Source organism: Acomys minous (assembly GCF_964271855.1).
Source record: "Acomys minous genome assembly, chromosome: 2".
NCBI lineage: Eukaryota > Metazoa > Chordata > Mammalia > Rodentia > Muridae > Acomys > Acomys minous.
In genome coordinates this window covers 32,636,160-32,658,020 of record NC_140484.1, presented here as the reverse complement: position 1 = coordinate 32,658,020, position 21,861 = coordinate 32,636,160, and the positions used below count along the sequence as shown (strand labels likewise).

General features: G+C 41.9%; 1 long non-coding RNA gene across 1 annotated transcript in view; it reads right to left on the bottom strand.

Annotated features, from left to right (window-relative positions):
• LOC311608119 overlaps window positions 1-19,288 on the bottom strand; it is a 176,152-nt gene extending 156,864 nt beyond the window's left edge. Inside the window, exons 1-2 of the long non-coding RNA XR_014782839.1 lie at window positions 19,157-19,288; window positions 18,861-19,012 (exon numbers count right to left, since the gene is read on the bottom strand). This is a non-coding gene — a long non-coding RNA (uncharacterized lncRNA). The remainder of the gene's footprint in view (window positions 1-18,860; window positions 19,013-19,156) is intronic.
• Between the last annotated feature and the right edge of the window lie 2,573 nt (window positions 19,289-21,861).

The following is a 21,861-nucleotide window of genomic DNA, read 5'->3' as shown; positions in this document are numbered from 1 at the left end:
CGACAGAAAAGGATACATGAGTCATTAGTGTGTTAGCACAAAAGAATGCTGCCCTTTGCCACCGAGCCTCACTCCTGCCCAGCCAACAGTTGGGGGAATTTAGATTTGATAGATGATTTATAGGATTAAGCCTGATTTTGTTCTCTTTTGTGGCTCCACCTCTGAGAGCCACAAAGGGATCAAGAACCTCTACAAAGATTCAAGAAAGGGACATTTTCTCCTCCTCCTGGCTCAGCAGCCTGAGGCACTTGTCACCTTGGAACACTCCCAGAGCCTACCAAGAAGCCTGTGGTACAGGAGGGACCACACAGATCCCTCCTGCAGGAAAAGTCAAGGTGTCAGGCTAAAGTTTGCCCTGAGCTGGCTGCCACAAAGGAAGCGAACAGCACAACAGTGGACTCAGTGTGATGATTTCTTCTTAGATGGCTTCCTCTGGAAAAGGCCGCTGGCTAATCTCCTGTGTTACTTGTAAAAGGTCGGCCTGGATTTTATTTTGTAACCCTGCCCTGGCCACTCTGCTAGGAAACATTCTACAAGCTTTTCTTTCTAGCACAATCAATCTCTGTCCCAATCAGATGAGGCTAGAATTATAGTCACAGGGCTTTGTAAAGAAGTTGCCAATGAACCCATAATATAAATTAGTTTTAAAGAAAGATCCTTTTCATGGGCGCTTTCAAGGCCTAGAACATGTGATGCCTGAAAAAAGATGAACTTGAGGATTCTTGCTTTAACGTTTAAATTCAAGGTCAAATTTGTAATTCCACATCATTTTCATGATAATTCCATAGATTTAAGATGCTTTGATGTAGCTGTGTGACAGTAGCCCATGCCTTTAATCCCAGCACTTGAGAGGCAAAGGTAAGTGGATCTTTGTGAATTTGAGGCCAGCCTGATCTACAGAGTTCTGAAATCTATAGATAGGGCTAGACCAAAAAATTCTGTTTCAAACAAACACAAACAAACAAACAGATGCTTTGAACTTAAACATAGCAGCAAGACAGTAGCCGTTTCTGTAGAAAGAGAATCAGTGAATGCTCAGAAAATAATACAGGCATCATTTTAAAATCTCTCCACTAAAAAATGTGAAAGATAAGCTTGTGATTGCAGAGGGAGGAAGATAAATCCACTTTTGTTTTCCAGCTTGATTCAACACTTAGCTGCCACAGCAGTGGCTGAACATATGATGTGTTCCTCCTTAACCTCAAGGGATTTGCATTTTCTTGGCTATCCCCCAGCTGCACGCACATAAATCATAACTGCTTGTGTTCCGTAAATATGTACATCACATAGCCAATCAAAAATTTATGATGCCTCAGTGATTGCTGCAAAATGCCAAAAGGTTTTAATTGCTTTGTATACCCAAGGCTTCAAGCTCACTCTATCAAAACCAATTATAGTGGTGGCCAGAACATTTGTAAGCACAGAATAAATATATGTAAGTTCAAATTATGTCCATTAGCAAAGCCATATCAATGATTAAGGGTGAGCGAAAGTGTGTCAAAATTGGACTAATATGAAATACTTAGATGGCAAGAGGTACGGATATCCTGCTTTAGACATCACATGCTTACCTTACTAGGCTTGTACAGGACAGCAGTCTACAAGAAACTGGGGTATTTGCAAATAATTTTTATTATTCATGTTTGAGAATTTCCTGCTCCAAATTGGAGAGCCTGTAGAAGTTGGCACAGACAACTGTCTCCATTTGTTCCCAATGAATTAAAAAGGTAATCTCTCAGAGAACATCTATGTTGGGGTCCACTTATAAGTGAGTATATACCATGCATGTCTTCCTGGGTCTGGGTTACCTCACTCAGGATGATCATTTCTAGTTCCATCCATTTGCCTGCAAATGGGAGAGCGGGGACTGCCTATGACAGAAACTCTGGTGCCCCTGATTTGATCACTTCCCCCTGGTAAGGAGGCTGAGTGGCACACAGAGGAAGGGGAAGCAGGTTATCTAATGAGACCTCATAGGCTGTGGTCATATGGTGTGATGTTGTGGGAGGAGGTCCCCTTCGGTCAGAGGTCTCGGGAAGGGCAATAGGACAGAAGAGGGACAGAGGGTGGGAACAGGAAGATACAATCAAAGGGATAACAATCAAGATGTAATCTGGATACATTATAATAAATTAAAATTTTTTTAAAAATTTAAAAAGGTAAATAGATTTAGTCTGAGGCATGCTCATATTCCAGCATAAGTCAGAAATCTAGTCAAGGATGGATAGCAAGAAGCAATGGTTTCCTCCAGTTCTTCATTCGAGTCCTGCCTGAATCTGATGACTGTCATAAGGGAGAAGGATGGAGGAAGAAGAGTGGCCTTATCCTTCTTAGCAACGGTCATGGTCTTTAAAAGTCGGGCCTTACATAACAGCAATAGAAACAGCAAGCCATAATTAATGGCTGACTCTAATACTGACTAATACATAGGTAAGCCAGGAATGCTTTCAGTCATAACTAAGACCAACAATATCTAAGACAGGCTCAGGGTGAGTTTTCTTCATGAAAGAATAGTTAGTGGATGCCCAAGTCTCCACAATTCTGTTCATCTTTTTTCTCTGGGTTTATTAGCTCATGTTTATGGTCTGAACATCCAAGTCCAAGTGTGCCCTCCTTGAACCCAAGGCTAGAAGGGAAGAAGAGTCACAGTGACATAAGATTATCTTTTCCTCAAAGACCTTGACAGGATTTGGCTTACACATAAGGTGGAAGAACTGGATCGTAGGGCCATAGGCTATGAGAGAAGCCAGGGAAGTGAGTCTATAAAAAGCTGCACAGTTCTTCTGGGGGAAGACCAGCACAGAACAACAACGAAGAGATGACAGTCTACACGACCATGTGGATAAATAGCTGACCTGATCATCTGAGGTAAAATCATTTAAAAAGAAAATATTTTCTTCTCTTATTTCATAAGGATATGGAAATATTTCAAGAAAGAGCAGAGCACTAGCCAGAGGCGGAGACACTTCTTTAATCCAGCACCGAGGAGGCAGAGGCAAGGAAAAGGCTAGCTTAGGCTACATAGCAGGCCCTGTCTTACAAATTCAAAGGCTGGACTTTGGAGGTAAAGACAGGAGGATCAAAAGTTCAGGCTCATCCTCCAGTATATAATGGGTTCAAGATTAGACCCTATCTCAAAACAAAAACAAACAAACAAACAAACTAAGCAAAACAACAATAACAACAACAACCCAAACTCAAAACAGCAACAACTTAGAATACCAAAACAAAACTGTAAGGCATAATTTTGGGGACTGGAGAGATGGCTCAGAAGTTAAGAGTAGTTACTGCTCTTGCAGAGGACCTAGGTTTGCTTCCCTGCACTCATTATCAGGAGGCTCATACCCACCTGAAACTTCAGCTCCAGGAGCTCTGAAGGCCTCTGGCTGGCATGAGCATCTGCATACATATGGTACACATAAACTTACATGAGTGTACATACATACATACAATAAACAAATAAACAGAAAGCATGGCTTTCCCCTGGTTCTAGGAGATGTATTTCTCTGCCATTATTAATCCTGAAGTTATCTCAGTTATCTTTATTATAGCCTTTATTTTAAAAAAGTAGGTTATATTTCTTTTCTTTTTCCTTCTTTCCTCCCTCCCTTTCTTTATTTCTTTTTGTTGTTGTTGTTTTGTTTGTTTTTACTTGATAGTTCTCTGTATAGTCCTGGCTGTCCTGGATCTTGCTCTGGCTGGCTTCAAATCCAGGAATCCACCTACCTCTGCTCCCAAGTGCCTGGACAAAAGGCGTGTGCTGTCACCACCAAAGGCTCTTTCTTTCTTTCTTTAAATAGGGTCACACAATGTAGGTCTGGGTGACCCAAAACTTGTCATATAGACCAGGTTGGCTCTAAACTTACAGCAATCCTCTTCTGTCAGCCTTCCAAACGTCAAGATTACAGGCATGTACCCACATATCCTGCTTTGTGCCTTTTTAAATGGGTAGTTATTAATATTTCATTAAAATGACACAAAGATCACACTGTTTAATGAAGTATAAAAATAAGAAGCAAAAGTACTTAGTATTTAAACCAGATCTTATAGTGATATTTAAGTTGATATAGAACGGAAGTCAATTAATGGTGACATCAAAAAGTTGTCAGGGATGGAGAGATGGCTCAGGATTAAGAAGCTCACTGCCTTTACAGAGGACCCAAGTTCTGTTCACCGCACTCATATTGAGCATCTACAACTGCCTGTAACTCCAACCCTTCTGGACTCAGGGAACTTGTATGCACAGGCACATACCTATACATAGATACACACACATACTCATAAAAGACAAGTTTTAAATCTTTATTAAGTTTGTCATATTCCATTTAATTGAATATAGATTATTTTCTTCACTTCCTAATTTAAATGAAGCGTCACTCTGTGTGTTTATATTTTTATTAAATATGTGCTATATATCAACATCCAGTATTGTTTTTTCATGCTTTAAACTTCTCATCAGTGTTATCATGTGGCATCAATTCCTCTGTAGTTTGTTTGGCCTTGAGCTCACATTGCTTACAAGGCTCCCCTCTCTTCACAACCCTTCCATAGGGCTGAGGATCAAATACAGGGACTATATAGACTTGGAAATTAGCACTAGTGAGCTGCACCTCCAGATCTGAGCTTACTTTTTTTTTTCTTACAGCTGTTTCTAATATAATTTTTTTTTTTATTTTGGGATGAGCTCATTGGTAAAAACATTTACATCATGATAAGTTATTAAAAAATAGATGAGGGAGAACAGAGTATTATACATCACCTTCCACAAAAAGGGTAAGTGAGCAGGGTTTTCCTTGACTGACTCCTCCAGAAGCATGACCCAGAAACGTTAGGTGCCTCCCTGAATTTAATCAAAACTGGCAGGTTCAACTTCCATTCTATCTTAGGCCTTCTCTACTACCTATCAATTAAACAACATCTAAGATACGGGGGAGTTATGATGCCATATGATGATATAGAGGAAAACCTTGCATTTGACAGTGCACATCCCACTGCTAAAAATGAATAAATGAAATGCTTGACAATCAGTCAAACTGAACCGTGATGAAAAAGACAAGACAGTGTGAAATTCACCATTTCTGAGAAACTCCAAACAGAAAGTTTAGAGGTGAAGTAAGGAGAGCTACTCTAAGCCTCATCTGGGTACCAATTTGTGAGATGATAAGGGATACTGTTCAGATGCAGGATGTGCTGATTTTATCCATATCTGAGGGTTCCAGATGCAAGTGAGGGATTCAATTAACTCTAAATGGGACTATATTGGGGGAAATTCTTTACAAGTACATACAGACTTGAGGAGTCATTATTTCCCAAATGATACAGTGTAGCAAGTCTTTACACAGAATTTGAATAGTATTAGGTATTATATATAATATAGAGATGATATATATTAAATGTCAGCAGTATACTTAAGGGGCTTGAGCAAAAGACTCTAGTTTCTAAATTGTGTCCCAGAACAAATCCCTGATGACAGCCAAGGTACAAGTGTATGAAAGTGGAATGCCAGACTATTTTGGCCAGGATTCTAACTTCATAATATGCTTTCAAGCTAATAAAATAACCAACACAGACTACTTAAATTCTAATTCGCCTTACAACCATAAGGGCTTTAGAAGAGAGCATTTTATTTATTCAATTAACAAAGTGATTCTACTTAGCCACCAGGGAAATGCAAATTAAAATCTCATTGAGATTCCATCTCACCCCAGTCAGAATGGCACTCATTGAGAGAACAAACAACCACAAATGCTGGCCAGGATGAGGTGGGCGGCCACCATAGCAATAAGTATGGGGAGTCCTCAAACAAACAAACAAACAAACAAACAAATGAAACCCCAGCAATAGAATCAAAATTTAAATGTATTTATTTTGAGGTAGTCTCACTATGTAGCTCTGCCTGGTCTAGAACTTTCCACATAGCCTAGGCTGGCCTCTGACTTACTCTGTCTTCATGCCTCTACCTCCAGAGTGTTGGTATTTTAGGCATGTGCTACCAGGCCTGGCTAACACTGCTATTTTAACCAGCTAATCTCATTTGAATGCTTTGGCTCCCCTACCTTTCTCAGAAATTCCAACTTAATTAGTTTAGAACAAGGTCAGCCATAGGCGTATTTGTTGCTCTTTGCTGATTCTAGTATTAAGTGAAAGCCAAGAAACATCGCAGAAATTCCAATACATAAAGTTTAGGACCATCTGTTTGAATGTATTTGTCAATATGTCAGATGTCTAAATAAATAAGTCAACACTTCTTTCTAAGAATATCTTAAATAGGCAGAAAATCAAAGATTAATATACTAAAATATTGGTTTCAACATCATTAGTTTTTTAAAAAATGAAATAGTCTGACACACTTGCATTGAGGAATATTTTCAATAAAAAGTTCAAAATTGAGATGCCACTAATGACATTTGTGTCAAAGCAGACCATAAGGATGCCTATTAAAGTTGGATTTAAATGATATACAAAATGCATGATTACAAGAAAAACAAGATGTCTATAGGGCATGGAAGCAATGGTCTCAAGACAGCATCACACCATGGTGACCACCTTTATACTTTCCTGCCTTTTAAAAAATATTCTATGTTTTTTGTTATCAGATGAACAAACATTTCTTTCTAAATCCTTGAGCTGCAGCATCCTTTGAGGTTCCCATTTGCCTGGAAAATCCTTACATATTCCAGTGTATTGATTGGCTAGAGGGAGTTCTAGTCTGAAGGAAGAAAATGTAGGTTCTAATTATTAAACAAATGGGTCAAAAAATTCAAAGGAATGAAAACATTTTTTTAAGTTTCTATAGTTCTTCAGTTAATTAACTTTTTGTGTTTATGTAAAATATAATTTAATTCCATTTCAAGGAGAACAACTATATGGACAAGTTTGTGGAACTTTGGAGAACACGATTAATTTCCTTTTTTATACTATCATCTCCAAATGCAGTTGGCATTTACTTAACCAGAAATGTTTCTTCTCCTTTTTTCATGATTTATTTTTTTTTTATTTTCTTTTATGTGCATTGGTGGTTTGCCTGCTTGTACATCTGTTTCTAAAGTTACAGACAGTTGTGGGCTGCCATGTGGGTGCTGGGAATTGAACCTGGGCCCTCTGGAAGAGTAGCCAGTGCTCTTACCCACTGAGCCATCTCTGCAGCCCCCATAAATGTTTTTACTACATTAAATACATCATGTTATGCACTCAGAGACATTCATTTGCAGAGGTGGTCTCCCATCCTGGCTATTCTCTTTCTTTTATTCTCTTTATCCTTGTGATCTTCCTCTCTCAAAGGGAGCTACCCTGATTGTCCTATAATATTATACTTATATTTACAGGTACAACAGTGACTTTTATTTCATGGCTGTGTACGGGTGACCAAGCATACGGCAATATTGGTTTCCAAGTTTACATTCGCCAGGGAAACTACTGCCTTAATGTCATGGTTGTTGAGTAAATTGGTGTTTTGATGACTAGGGATAATGGTTTGTAGAACCCCCTAATTTAATGTTTTTCAGAAAATGTGCGGTGGTTCTGGTGGGTATGGACATGAGTACAAGCTGAGTCACCCTGCTAAAGAAAAGAAAAGACGGAGGAGGGGAAATCTGTTGCCACACTGCAAGTTAGGGAGAGGACTTGAGAGCCGCTGGCACTGTGGGGCAAGTGCCCTCCCACTGTGGTAACTTACCAGCTGTTGGTAAGAGGAAGGGCTCTTGCTCAGTCACCTGGGAGAGGCAGCCTTGAGCCTGTACTCTTCAAGTCCTGAGGCTTTTAGCCACCAGAGAGAACCGTAGAGTGGTTAAGTGATGCTCAAAGGAATACGGCAGCTTATATAGATTAACTTCAGCCCAATTAGTGAGAAAAGGCAAACCAAAAGCTAGTGTGATTAGACAGTCCACATTTGTTACAGACAAAGACAATGCAGTATATATAGATTGTATCCTAAGCTGGCCTAGCAAAGGAGCTGCATGGAAATTAGCTCAGGAAAACCTAGAAAACAGACAGTTTGTCTCTGACACTTCTCCCCTGCTCTACACACAGGCTTTTCCTCAGCACTAAACCCAGGCCTTATTTTTGCTTTCAGAAGTCAACCAATCTCACTAATTCTGATACCATCAAAGGTTGGTTTTAGTAACCCCACACGGTGATGCTTCTTGGGTATGCTCACATTTTGGAAGGAGAAAAGAGATGGATACTAGAACCCTAGCACAAAGAACCTTCTGTGTCTGATTGAACCAGCGGCGTCCCTCCTTACAGAGCACCAACATACCTCTTCTCCACCAGCATCCCTCCTTACAGGATGTCAGCATTTCTCCTTATAGGACATTAGCATCCCTCCTTACAGGATGTCAGCATTTCTCCTTATAGGACATTAGCATCCCTTCTTACAGGACAGACGTCTGTTGGCCAATTTTTAAATCTATTTTATTGGGCTCTTATACTTCTACCTCCCTTCCAACCCTTATTCCTCCCTAAATCCCTTCCAGCCCCCCAACACTAGGTAGGAGAGAAGATTATAGGGGGCAAGGGTGTCAACCTCCATAGGCTAGTTCCTGCTGATTAGGGATGTAGAGTTCCTTGAGACAAGTCCAATCTTTGTCATCAGAATACCCAGTTGTTCCGCAAACCAGCAAACCAGAATCCAGCATTCTGGTAATCCAGCAATCTAGTAATCCAGCAATAGCAAAAGCAACAGGAAAAGCAGCAATTGGACAAACCAGTAGCAGATGCCACCGCAGAGGGAGCTGCAGCTGCCACAGGCCCTGTCCAGAGTCCCCAGCATTACACTATCTGGCAGCTGGCAAAGACCAGGCCCCTGCTAGTGCATGAGGCAAATCATAATCCTCTTCTGTGAAGCAGCCTCTTAGCTCACACCTGGGATTAAAACAAAACATGTTCACATCCAAGTTCATTTAAAGTTTTAGCTAAATGCAAGAACAAGCAAAAAAGGAGTGTCAAATGTTGTTGGTTATTATAAAATGATTACTAGCTGTTTCTCTGAAATCAAAATATTAGAGTGTTCTTTTAATCCTAGCATTTGGGAGGCGGAGACAGGTAGATCTCTGTCAATTCAAGGCCAGCATGGCCTACATAGTGAGTTCCAGAACATCCAGGGCTACATAGAGAGACTCTGTCTCAAAAACCTAAACAAATAACATCAAACAACAGCAGAAATGTTAAAACATTGCTGAATTTCTGGGCTGCGGGGAAGAGTTGTGATGAAGTCAGAGTAAAGTGTTCATAAATGTTCGTCCTTTATTCGTGATGCATGTGGCTATTTGGTTTATGTAAGTGAAATCTTAGATGCTAGGGTCTTTCCTCCTAGCATGGTCATCATTACGTCTGAGATACAGAAACATAAGAATGGGGAAAGCGTTTTGCCCCAGTGACATACAAGAGTGGGTGGAGCCAAGACCAGACCCATGTAGCCCTATGACAAGGCTGTGTTCTGAATCACTGTAGACGGCAGGCAGAGGAACCGCAACTGTAGTCAGTTATGGCTGCAATTCTGTGCTAAGCACTTGTTACGTTTCCCCAAATCCTCAGACAGCTTTGTCTCACCCCACTTTCTACCCCATATTGCATGTGACAACAACTGAAACTCGAAGGGGTTCAATGAGTGACCTAAGGTCCCTGAGCCGGTAATTTCTGGAGTCAACAAAGAAACCACATATCCAGATGCCCCAGTGACATCTGACCCAATATTCCTGCCAACAAGGGTCACTTACTGAGAAGTCTGGCTGGAAATAAACACTTTGAGTATCTTCTTTGGAGTATGGGAAGTAACTCACTTCATCTTTCTCTGTCTGATCTATGACGTCACTTTGTTTATTTCCCTTCAAAAGGCTGGAAAAGGAACAGGTAAGAAAGGCTGCTAATGTTATAACTTAACCTTGAGAAAGAAGGCTTCACAGTGCAGAGAGAAAATGGATCAAATACTCTTTCTCACAAACCACCAGTTAATCACTGGGGGACATAGTACCAAAAAAGCTAAAAATGGAATATGCAAAAATAGAGTTGTTCTTTGGGAACACTGCCTTTTTATAGACGTTGAGACCCTCTCCACTGATAGCAGACACTAAGTGGAGCATGAGTCCTGAATTCCAGATGCCTGTCGGAGCCCATGACTCATCGGTTTATTTCCCCGGTGTCTGATGAAAGTGAGAAGAGCTGGAGACAGTTTTGGCAGGCTTTATACAAGGCTGATCAATATTTTCCGTTTCTCCATTTATGTATCCCTACAATTCACTAGCTGCGAGAACAAGTTGACCAGACACTGTGTGAGAAAGTCCAGCCGACCCATAAGTCACGGCGAAGAAAAGAGTGATGGAAGGAAGCAAAGAGTTGGAGGAAGCAAAGCAAGCAGATGCTTGTAAAGGAGCCTGCAGACTAACCAGGGTGCATGTGTTACAGTGCAGAAGAGAGACCTGGGGAGAAGGTTCCATCACATCCTCAGTGCTAACCTGGCAGTGACCATCTTGTGGTCCATGTCACAGTCAAGGACACCTGAAGCCCTGGGAAGCAGGGGCTTCAAGCAATCCCAAGAGAGACTCTAGACTCCAGGAGCTGCATCCAGGCAACAGTTTGACCGCTGGAATTGATGCTGACATCTTAGGCTTTAGGATCCCTGTCATGTGTTTAGTGCCTTGCCTCTAGGGTCTGCATTTATTCCCAGAGATGTGGAAGATAGCAATAAAGGAAGGGCTGTGGAAAGCTGGCCAAATATTAGCCGGATGAGCAGCGGCCTCTACCTGGGTCCGAGCTTGCACTAGTGGAAGAGAATGAGGACTTGCTGAGAAGCCATTGTTCAGAGACTTCAATTAGACAAGAGGAGACGGGAGATGGTAGTTTGTACTTTAAGATGTAGTAAAGATGATACCTTAAGACCATGAGAACCCAACCACAATGTGGCCTGAGAATATGGGACACAGCCACGAGACCAATAACTCTGATGCAGACACTAAACTATGGGGGAAGCAGCAACAATAAAGAGGACAAAAACAAACAAACAAACAAACAAATCATCATAGTGTCTGGACCATTGTGGATCCAAGTCAGCTTGTCCAGGAAATCTGGAGAAATTTGGAGCACTCACTGGAAATCGAGCTGCTCATACTGAGGAGCTCTCAAAGACAGAATCCTAGCAGGAAACACAGATTCAGGCATGGACAAGCCTGGATGCATTGCTTAAATGTCCTAAATCTGAATATTTCCCACCAGTTTGCCCAATCTACTTACTCTCTGTACTATTTCTTTTTTAAAAAATTTTTTATTAATTTATTCTTGTTACATCTCAATGGTTATCCCATCCCTTGTATCCTCCCATTCTTCCCTCCCTCCCATTTTCCCCTTATTCCCCTCCCCTATGACTGTGCCTGAGGGGGATTTCCTCTCCCTGTATATGCTTATAGGGTATCAAGTCTCTTCTTGGTAACCTGCTGTCCTTCCTCTGAGTGCCACCAGGTCTCCTCCTCCAGGGGACATGGTCAAATATGAGGCACCAGAGTTCGTGTGAAAGTCATACCCCACTCTCCACACAACTGTGGAGAATGTTCTGTCCATTGGCTAGATCTGGGTAGGGGTTTAAGGTTTACCGTCTGTATTGTCCTTGGCTGGTGCCTTAGTTTGAGCAGGACCTCTGGGCCCAAATCTGCCTATCATAATGTTCTACTTGTAGGTTTCTAGGACCCTCTGGATCCTTCTACTTTGCTATTCTCCCATGCTTCTCTCATCTAGAGTCCCAATAGGATGTCCTCCCCTCTGTCCCAGTTTCCTGGTAAGTGAAGGCTTTCATGGGACATGCCCCTTGGGCTAGTATGCAGATATAAGTGAGTATATACCATTTGAGTCTTTCTGCTTCTGGGTTAACTCACTCATTATGATCATTTCTAGCTCAATCCATTTATCCACAAATTTCGGGAATTCCTTGTTTTTAATAGCTGAGTAGTATTCCATAGTGTATATGTACCACAGTTTCTTTATCCATTCTTCTATTGAGGGATACTTAGGCTGTTTCCATGTTCTGGCTATTATGAATAAGGCTGCTATGAACATGGTTGAGCAAATTTTCTTGTTGTGTGCTGGAGCATCTTCTGGGTATATTCCAAGGAGTGGAATAGCTGGGTCTTGAGGAAGCCCTGTTCCCAGTTTTCTGAGATAGCACCAGATAGATTTCCAAAGTGGCTGTACTAGTTAGCATTCCCACCAGCAATGAAGGAGTGTTCCTCTTTCTCCACATCCTTGCCAGCATGTGGTGTCGCTTGAATTTTTGATCTTAGCCATTCTGATGGGAGTAAGATGGAATCTCAGAGTCGTTTTGATTTGCATTTCCCTGATGACTAAGGAGGTTGAGCATTTCTTTAAGTGTTTCTTAGCCATTTGATATTCCTTTGTTGAGAATTCTCTGTTTAGTTCTAAGCCCCATTTCTCAATTGGGTTATTTGTTTTGGTGGTGTTTAATTTCTTGAGTTCTTTATATATTTTGGATATTAGACCTTTGTCAAATGTAGGGTTGGTGAAGATCTTTTCCCAGTCTATAGGCTGTCACTTTGTTCTCTTGACAGTGTCTCCTGCCTTACAGAAGCTTCTCAGCCTCATAGGTCCCATTTATTAATTGTTGACATTAAGGCCTGGGCTGTTGGTGTTCTGTTCAGGAAGTTTTCTCCTATGCCAATATGTTCCAGGCTCTTCCCCACTTTTTCTTCTAACTGACTTAGTGTCTCTGGTTTTATGTTGAGGTCTTTGATCCACTTGTATTCGAGTTTTGTGCAAGGTGACAAATATGGGTCCAGTTGCATTCTTTTACACATAGACCTCCAGTTAGACCAGCACCATTTGTTGAAGATGCTAGCCTTTTTCCATTGAATGGATTTGGCTTCTTTGTCAAAAATCAAATGACCATATGTGTGTGGATTCATATCTGGGTCTTCAATTCGATTCCACTGATCAACCAGCCTGTTGCTGTGCCAGTCCTATGCTGTTTTAATTACTATTGCTTTATAGTACAGTTTGAGATCAGGTATGGAGACTCCTCCAGAGGATCTTTTATTGTACAAGATTGTTTTAGCTATTCTGGGTTTTTTGTTTTTCCATATGAAGTTCAGAATTGAACTTTCAATGTCTTTAAAAAATTGTGTAGGTATTTTGATAGGGATTGCATTGAATCTGTAGATTGCTTTTGGTAGGATGGCCATTTTTACTATGTTAATTCTCCCGATCCATGAGCAAGGAAGATCATTCCATCTTCTCATGTCATCTTCAATCTCTTTCTTCAGAGTTTTGAAATTTTTTTCAAACAAGTCCTTCATTTGCTTAGTTAGAGTAACTCCTAAATATTTTATATTGCTTGTGGCTAATGTGAAGGGTGTGGTTTTCCTAATTTTTTCTTCTGCAAGCTTGTCATTTGTGTATAGGAAGGCTACAGACTTTTTTGAGTTAATTTTGTATCCAGCCAATTTGCTGAAGGTGTTTATCAGCTGTAGGAGTTCTCTGGTGGAATTTGAGGGTCACTTAAGTACACTATCATATCATCTGCAAATAGGGATCTTTGTACTATTTCTATAAGAGGCATTTATTACATTTTTTTCTGGATCACCTAGTACATGGGTTGAGCATCCCTTATCTAAAATGCATTGGACAAAAACTGTTACCAGTTTCAGAGCATTGTGGATTAGTGGTCCTCAAACTATCTCTTGATTTAATAACCCAGAGCAAGAAAGCATCCTTTCGTCAAGCAGATGCTGACATAACTGCACTGGCAGACAAGAGACATGGAGAATCATGTAGCTTCCTGAGACATTTGCTATGTAGTAACCTCTAGAAAGAGGAAGATGAACAGACTGAAATGTAAATGCATCAAAAAGGTTTGAGGGATAGCCAGATGGCTTCAAAGGGAAAAGCACCCTCCCTCCAAGCCTCACAATGTGAATTTAATTCCCAACTTCCGAGGGTTGTCCTCTGAACAAATGGGGTGAGTGCATGTGTGTGTGCGTGCATGAGTGTGTGTGTGTGAGTGTGCATGAGTGTGTGTGTGTGTGTGTGCATGTATGTGTAGTAAAATTATTTTTAACCTTTGATTTCACTTACAGCATTTTATCATCACAAAATAAAATTGGACTTTAAAATGTTAGTTATAAGTGTTGTGTGCTTTGCTCTAATTTTTTTTAATGTATGAAAAGGAAAAGACTAGACCCTCCAAAATGAAAAGTAAAGAGGGTCGAGGAGAGCAGAAAAGATGGAGTATGGTTTGTCAGGAGATGAGAGGAAAGACTATGAGAAGAAGAAGAAGGAGGAGGAGGAGGAGGAGGAGGAGGAGGAGAAGAAGAAGGAGAAGAAGAAGAAGAAGACAAAAAAGCCATTTATAGGGCTACTCGTGAGCCTTGGGGTAAGATGACAGGGGATCCCTCCATCAAAGGTTTAAGTACCCAAAGTAAAGGAAGAACAAAGAACAAAGATAAAGGTTCTAGAAAGCGGGTGTTTATTTATTTGTTTGTATGTGTATGTTTGTGTATGTGAGCTTACGTGTACCTGGGTACAATGTGTGTCACTATGTATGCACGTGGAGGCCAAAAATTGGGATGGGTGTCCTCTATTACTCTCTGTTTATTCCTTTGAGGCAGAGTCTCTCTCTGAACACATTTTCTCTGCCAAGCCAGAACCTAGCAAGGCCCAGCAGTCCTCCCATCTCTATCCACCTTGCAGCTGGAGCCACAGGAAAGCACTGGGTACCCAGATTACTGATTTTGCAGCAAGTGCTCCTAACCATGGAGGCAGCTCTTCAGAGCCCAAGATAAAGGTTCTAAAAACCACAATTTAGTGAAGGAGAAAGTCTCTTAACCTAGGAGAAAGAGCCAGCGACTCCCTCATAGGGATGGTGCCATCAGAACTCCAAAGGAAAGGATCTGAGTCAACAGGCAAATCCAGATGTGCCCAGAATTCCAGGGCTTTGGTCACCATGTGACATCCCCATCAGATCCTTTAGGTGGATCCACGTCACTCAGCACCCCAGTGTTTCTCAGGATTTAAAATTGTGTGCCGAACATTCACTTCACAGTCAAATTCTGAATCAATTCATCAGGCAGTTGGCAGTCTGGGCTGTATGGTAGGGGACAGTCACATCTATGAAACCCCAGTGAAGGTTCTGAAGAAGGCGACCACCTGGAGTTCACCCACCTGCTATGCCTGACACACACACAATGTGCTCCCATTTTGATAGAAAAGAGGGTTTTGCTTTATTCTTACACTGAATATTTACTGTTAGAGATTTCAGTATTTAGTAGTTAAGCTAACAGCTTCTCAGACTTGCAGTGTTGGCTAGAGGAAGAGAACATTCCAAACATGCAATGGTTGTTTCCTTTCATTAGCTGAATTCTAGACAACAGAAGGGGCTCCATCACTGCAGGAAGGACCCAACCTCTCATTAATCCCAGATGCTTAATTAAATCAACCAATAGCCCCTAATTTCATTGTGTCTTTTCAGATACCTACATTCATTCATTGTGAAAGGAAGGTTTATAGATGGTTAAAAGTCACATTGGTTGAATTTCTAAGGTTATGGCCTCCTTAGCAAAGGGATTATTGGAGGCAAGTTAGTGACAGGTTCCCTCCCCTGCTTTTTAAGGTCATCAGAGACAAAAGTGATCATGTATTAAGATCCTGATTTCTGCGACCTTCATCATCTGGCCAGCAAAAACTACAAGAATTTAACAAAATACATTTTCCCATCTTTTTCTGGAATAGAAGTAACACAGAGACGCAAAGGAGGGAAATGACCTGTATCAATGCAACGCAGTAAAGCCATCTGTTCAGGCTTTTAACAGGTGTATCAGGCCTAGAGGTCATTCAAGTCATGCGTTCACGGCTGAAGGCATAGCTCAGTAGAGTGCTTGCTTCCCTTGAATATAGAAGGGTTCAGTGCAAGCATCTCATACATACACACACACACACACACACACACACACACATATAAACACATGCAAGTGCACACACACACATACACCACACACACACACACACACACACACACACACACAATTGTGGTACCTGGGGCTGGAGAGATGACCAGACATCTGTGTTTGGTGGTTCACAGTTGTCTGTAACTTTAGTTCCAGGGGATCCAATGTCTTCTTCTGGCATCCCCAGGTACCAGGCACAGGCATGGGATCCATACATACATGCAGGCACAACACTCAAACACGCAAAGAATGAAATGAGTTTTCTTTTAAAGTCATGTTTTCAATGAATTTCTTGTTGTATTAAGTAATCAGAAATTCTTGGTTTCTGGGAATGCTGGAAAGAAAATGGAAGTGAGAGTGAGAGGCAGGTAACTAGGCGTTTACATGGGAGACCTAATCAAAAGGAAGCACCATATCTCCTTCCGTAATTAATATTCTTGTTTGCATCCTCCCATGCAAAGAAAGAGATAAGAGAAGCTCTTGACTTTCTAAAATAACTACTTTGGAAAGGGGAGAAATTACAAGGTCATGTCACCTATTATCACCACCAGTGGCTGCTGTATTTTTACCATGGGTGAAAGGCAGATCTTACACCCACTTAAACTTTTAAATCTTTTCTCAGGAGGCACACTTGCTCTGTCTTGAGACTCGCATAATTGAGTCCTCAGACCCCAAGGCTCCTAAACTCTTTGCCTGTGTAAATTCCTGCAGACGCTTTCTCTTCTGGTTCTGTTTTACTGGACTCTCTCCCACACCCGGGTCGCACTCCCTGCCAGTCCTCTCCCTGTACTGGCTCTAATCTCCTTAAGCGGACTCTCTGCTTAATTTCCTAGGGCATCACTTGTGGCAGGTGGCATATGACATACTTTATGGAAGGTCTGAAGCACAGTAAAGATTACATCACGTCACACCACACGCTCTGGTAATATAAAATGTAATAACCTATTTTATGCTGCTTGCTTAAGTGAAAAATGGAATGGATTTGTATGCACACCCTCATGCTGTTAACGTTACCCATGAGGAGATTTTTTTTTAAAGAGAGAAATATGCAAAACTGTGACAAGCAGTTAAGGTAATAAAATCACCATTAATTTTTTTCTTCCCCTCCCTCAAATTTTCTGCCTCTTCTTTGAGGTACTTGTCCCTATTCGTCCCTTCTTCTGCCTCACTTGCCACATGCCACAGGTGTCCTTCTTCTCTTGCTTCGGGAAGGGAATACTGTCACTGTCAGGAACCTGTAGCTTTGCTCTCAGACACACGCTAAGCAGAGCTGTGCCCTGTGGCCATCAGAGGTAACCTCTAGCCCTGGGTCCCATGGTTCACATGCATTCAAGTGACAATAAACAGTGAGGATTCATGCCGGCCTGGAACTTATTTCTTTTCCTTTAGAGAACTAAACTTTGGCAAAATACCAACGAAGACCATTATACAAAGCAGCTCTGTACAATTGGGTGGCAGTCAGCACAGGGAAACTGAATCACCAGAGTCCAAACAGCCTTTTATTAATTTATTAATTTTTAACGAGTAACTAAGAAAATTGATTTCTGTTCTCTGTATGAGGCATAAAGGAGCCGTCCTTAAGAAACCTCATTTCTCTTCAAGCAGGTGAGATTCATTTCCTTTTTGTCCTGGTCACTAGGACATTCACAGACAAACTTTATTCCATGGGAATGCATTTTCTATAGCCAACTTCAGCTTGTAGCTTTTACTTTTTCTCTAGGTCCACTGTAGATATGTATGTATGTATCTATTTAAAGAGCCTCATATAGCCTAAGCTAGCCTTCAACTATTATTTTAGCCCAGGTTGGCCCTGAACTCCTGATCTTCCTGCTTCAGCCTCCCAAATGCTGGCATTATAGATGAGTACCAACCCATCCAGCTACACTGTATCCTTTTTAAAAAGCATCTTAATGTCTTTAGGAAACAAGGTGAGTGTTCTTGTGTGTTTTTATTGTTGATTTTATACAAATTAGAATCACCTGGGGAGAAAGAGCCTCAAGTGAAAAAATATTATCCACCAGACTGGCCTGTGGTCGTGTCTGTGAGCCATTGTCTAGATTCATGATTGGAATATCAGGTTCCAGGCCACTGTGGGCAGTACCATTCCCATGTAAGTGAACCTAGAAACCTTTGACCCTCAAATTTTTCTTATCTACAAGAAGTGTAAGGATAAAGATGGAGCAGAGATTGAGGGAATGGGCAACCAATGATTGGCCCAACTGGAGACCCACCTGATGGGAGAGAGTCAACCCCTGTCACTATTAATAAGACTCTGCTATGCTTGCAGACAGGAGCCTCGCATAACTGTCTTCGGAGAGGCTTCGCCCAGCAGTTGATGGAAACAGATGCACAGACCCACAGCCACACACTAGACAGAGCTCTAGGGGTCGCATGGAAGAGTGGGGAGGAAGGATTGAGGGAGATGGAGAGGTCAAGGACCCCACAAGAAGACCTAGGAGGTCAACTAACCTGGGCCTATGGGGGCTCACAGAGACTGAACCATCAATTAAACAGCATTCAAGGGCTGGAGCTATCCCTCCTGTACACGTAGCAGATGTGCAGCTTGGTCTCATGTGGGTCCCCTAACAATGAGAGTAGGGGCTGTCTCTGACTCTGTTGCCTGCCTTTGCATCCCTTTCCCCTTAGCTGAGCTGCTTCATCTGGCCTCAGTGGGAGAGGATGTACTTCGTTCTGCTGCAACCTGATGTGCCAGGGTGGGTTGGTATTCCTTTGGGGGGGGCTTCCCGTCTCTGAGAAAAGAGGAAGGAAGGAATTGGGGGGGACTTGGGATAGGACTGAGAGCAGAGGAGGGAGACCACTACGGTCAGACTGTAAAATGATTAAATAAATAAATAGATAGACAGGGGGATAAAAAGAAAAAAAGAATACCAGCAGAGAGCAATCCAGTAAGCAACATACTTTCATGGTTTTCATCTCCAGGTCCTGGCTTGGTTTCCCTCCGGGATGGATTATGACCTCAAGTGCAAGCCAAATAAACCCATTCCTCTCTGAGTTGCTTTTAGTCAGTGGTTGATCACAGCAACAGAATGAAGCTAGGGCAGAAGTGATGACTGCTATAAAAGGGAAAAATGGAAAGTTACCTATTGAATGATAGCTGCATGTGATCAGAAATTCCCTTCGTTCTTGAGAAAGGGCACAGCCTGCATCTTCTTCGGAGGCACAAAACTGATAAGAGGAAAGAATGTGCGTCCCACCTGCAATGCTTTCTCCAAGAATCTAGGGCCTCTTTCCATTGCAGTCTCAACCTCTTTTCTAACTTCTGAGCCGGCAAAATGCTTTCATAGGACACACACTCAAAGAGATTTTCTCTGTGCTTTGTCCCAGGAACATACATGTGTAGAAGGGAGCGTTTGGTCACTTGCTTTGCATCACCACAAGCATACGTTAAGATTCATTCATTTTTTAAGTAAAAGAATACTGTAGGTTGAGTCACAAGAATTCCTCTTCCAAGTGCCTTCTCAGCATAGGAGTGGATTCCAGGGGAGCTAAGCATTGAACAGCAAACCTGAGGTTCCACAAAGGCCTTGTGGACAGCCTCCCTTGTGTAAAGGAACCTGTGGGTCGTAACTCTTGGTGGGGGGGGCAGTCAAACAGAAAGTGCAAGTTTATATTATTGATTATAACAGTAGCAAAATTACAGTTATAAAGTAGCACCAAAAAATAAGTTTATGGTTGGGGGTCACCATAACACGAGGAACTGTATCAAAGGGTTGCAGCATCAGGAAGGTTGAGGACCAGTGGTGAAAGGTTCCTTCCTGGTGTAGTGATCAGAGGTTCCACTGCAACTGAGAATGGAGCATGAAGACAGGGAGGAGAAGAGGAAGGAGGCCACAACTGGGATGTAAAGTTAACAAATTAATTAATTAATTAAAAAGAGTGAATCCCTTAAAGCCAGGAGAGGTGGCATGTCTGTAATCCTGGCTCTTAGGAGACTGAGTTTGAAGGAGCTGGACTGAGACCTGCCTGAGATGATGTACAGGGAGAGACCACCCCCAAACGAGAACAGCAAAAGCAACCATGGATGCCCTGAGATGTACAGGGAGAGACCACCCCCAAACAAGAACAGCAAAAGCAACCATGGATGCCCTGAGATGATGTACAAGGAGAGACCACCCCCAAACAAGAACAGCAAAAGCAACCATGGATGCCCTGAGATGATGTACAGGGAGAGACCACCCCCAAACAAGAACAACAAAAGCAACCATGGATGCCCTGAGATGTACAGGGAGAGACCACCCCCAAACAAGAACAAGAACAAGAGCAACAGTGGATACCCTGAAGCATGAGGAAGAACCTGGATGTTTACTCTCAGGCTTCAGCCATTCCATGCAATATGATTTAAAACTATTTTGATTTTTTTTTTTAAATTCTTGCCTTAACTATTGCTTTTTAGGAAAAAAAATCCCTTTGTGCTAGAAAGGGGTTGCAACTTGTGATACAGTTGGTCTATGTAGCTCTGTTTTGCTTGACTTCCCTCAAAAAGTGAATAAATAAATAAGCTTCCTGGGCGGAATGTAGTGTACACTGCAATCCCAGTACTTGGGTAAAGATAGAAAAATCAGGAGTTCAAGGCGAGCCTTAGCTACAATAGCCTTTGTTCAGACAAACATTAAAATAAATCAATAAGCTTCCAAAGATGAGTGTCTTATCACAAGTAAGAGCAGTTAAATGGGGCAGGTTCTCACCATGTTCCCGGGACCATGAAAAGTTCTTTATGGAATGACTCATGCCATGAAGCTGAAGTGCTCTCAATGTTTGTGTCCTTCCAAACTCCTCAAAGCTAGCCCTGAGCTCAAGGCAGAATCCTTTGAGGTTTTGTAACAAGACAGAACCTCGCACAATTGCTCACAGAGAGTATAGAACATTCTAGCTCTGAGACAGATACCTTCAGACCATCTTAGAGGGCCACATCATCCACTCCAGCATGAAGATCTCTGTAACCTGCCATTGCAATTAGGGACTGAGATTTTTGTCCCTTTCTCCCAAGGAGAACTGCAAGATTCCTTGTACAAATTTACTTACTCTAGTTTTACAGTGTTCTCTAAAACTCAGAATTCAGACTATCAACACACATTACAGCACAAACCTCACTGGATAGCTGGACAAACCATCAACAATCACCTCCATGCCTGTTCTCTCTTCAAAGCCAGATAAATGTTGAATAAAAAAGGCAACCATCTCTCCCAGTTGAACAAAAGTGAGGCCCAGAAGGAGTGAAGGACCTTCTGAAAGGGTGTGGAGCCCATAAATGGCAAAGCCTGGATGAAAACCCCAGCTTTTGAGTCCAAATGGCAGCACAGGCCACACTATATGAAGGTGACGAAAATAGAAAATGTCATGGCAATTCTAGAGTCAAACGTGCCCCTTCTACAACAAACAGCACCTTGGAAACTGATTCTTTCTCTCTTAAGCCAAATAACTAGACTCGGCCTCTGGACAGGCAGAGATAATAATACTTAAAGTGCAGAGAATAGTTTCTAAACAATATGGGCCCAAAATATTTACAATACACACTCACTCAGAAACACATAGACTCCTGTCACCTGCTCAATTATTAATGGTCCCTGTCAGCTAGATTCTACGAATATCAATATTAAATCACTGAACACCTTAATTCCCAAACTCCCAAAGGAAAAGCTGGAAGCTTCAAGAGTGCCATTTTCAGGACTTTTCTCAGCGTCGGAGGACAGTTAGGTCTCATTAGCTCTAGAACTTCATAGGACCAAGCTAGGAAGATGGCTCAGTGGGTAAAATGTCTGCTGTATGAGCGTGAGCACTTGAGGTGGACACTAGCAGTCTCTTTAGAAGCTGGTCATGGCCATGTGCCTCTGTATTGATGGAGCAGGGAGACACAGGCAGACCCCTGTTGTTCCCTGGCCAGGTGATCTAACCTGTGAGC